The sequence below is a fragment of the Mastomys coucha genome, unplaced genomic scaffold (assembly GCF_008632895.1).
Source record: "Mastomys coucha isolate ucsf_1 unplaced genomic scaffold, UCSF_Mcou_1 pScaffold15, whole genome shotgun sequence".
Taxonomy (NCBI): domain Eukaryota; kingdom Metazoa; phylum Chordata; class Mammalia; order Rodentia; family Muridae; genus Mastomys; species Mastomys coucha.
Window position 1 is genome coordinate 139,951,204 of NW_022196897.1, and position 1,689 is coordinate 139,952,892.

The following is a 1,689-nucleotide window of genomic DNA, read 5'->3' on the forward strand; positions in this document are numbered from 1 at the left end:
CTGAATACTATATTCTTGAGGCACCAAAGGTCATTGAAAAAAATTGAGTAAATGAAAATACCACAAATAAAATGAAAATAAAAACACAAGTTACCTGAACCTAGAAACCTATCTTTTTGTCTTTGAACGTGGTAAACACCGTTTTCTTCTCTGCCTGGAGACCATCATTTTTTTTTTTGCACTGCTGACCAGCATATTATTCTGTGTGTACTGATGAAATGATTTTGTTTTCATATCTCGCCTGTAAGCAAATTCATAAAGTATTTTTGTTTCTAACTATTTCCATCTACATAATAACACTTCCCAATCCCTCAGCTTCTTCTCCATAAATACATGGTGTTGGAGAATCTATTGTGCTAACTTTAATGGTGAGCTACTCTTTGTTGACTTCTTCGAAGGTCCTTATTAAGAAATTAGAACCCCTATCATTGACTCCAAAACAGCATTCAGCATTAACTAGAAGCTGATGGGCAGCTATCAAAATGATCAATGAGTTCCAGTATGATATGCTCTAGGACAAAAAATGGAGAAAGAATCAGAAGGATGAATAAAGTTAGGTCCACTGCCCCAAGAAGGACATGGAAGCTGATGATGGGCAAAGGAGTCAGGAAGAGCACAGAGGAGCTCAACCAACTAGCCATGGCTATGAGTTGTCCAGCATATCCTCTGGAGCAGCCAAGAAGTCAGCCAAGGGTAATACACATGCAGCATCCTCAACTCAGGAATCAGTCTTGGGAGAAGTTTCTCTCCATCCACCACTGCCACTCAAGCATCCTGGGTGACCTTTGGGTTGGAATATCTTGAAAAACCTTAGATATTTTCTTTGGCATCTCTTTAGAACATCCCAAAAATGGTGCTTAATTATCATTCTGGGACCACAATATAAGGCCACGTTACCCCAGAATCCCAGGAGATCTTACAGAGAAACAAGGATCTCGTGTGCATCCTTCTCCAAAGCGTGAGTAGTGGCTCCACTAAAGTGAGTTCCCATCTGAGAGAACTCAGGAGGCTTGAGGCAAGAGGCAGAGGGAAGACACTGTTTGTGTTGGGAAAGTTTTGACTCTAACAAAGTTGAAGACATAGATGATACTGAGTCAGACTAACAACAACCTAGACTCACGTGGACTCAGTTTGTGGTTCAGATTTTATTCATCAATGACTTGTCTTAGTGTGTAGAGGAAGGCTTCCTACTGGAGTCTAGGCTCAACAGTGACAGAGGACATAGCTACTTCCCTAAGGGCTGTGTTGCCTAGCTTGGTGGAGACAGTAGGGAATCTGGCTTCATGGAAGCCATGAAGTTTCACTGAAGCAAGAGAACAGATTTAGGTGGCAAAGCAAAGAGCAAATATGCTTCAAGCAGAGAAGGCAGCAAACACAAGGACCGGAGCAGAGCGAGCACAGGCTGGAGTCAGCTTGGCTTTCCAAGCCCCTGCCCCTTCACTGTGCCTTAAGATTCTCTACCTGCCCCACCATGCCTGCTCATCTCTAGAACAAGTTGACTGTTTCTCCTCAGTTAAGCTTGTATGTAGTTAGTATGTTTATTATGGGTGTAATCTAATTATGCTTAAATTCATTGTAATACTTAAGGTGTTTGATAATACTTAGATTTTATTCTTCTTCATCCCCTGCTGTTCTTCCCCACGTCAACCATTTTCCTTTTTTTTTTTTGTTTGTTTGTTTGTTTTCTAA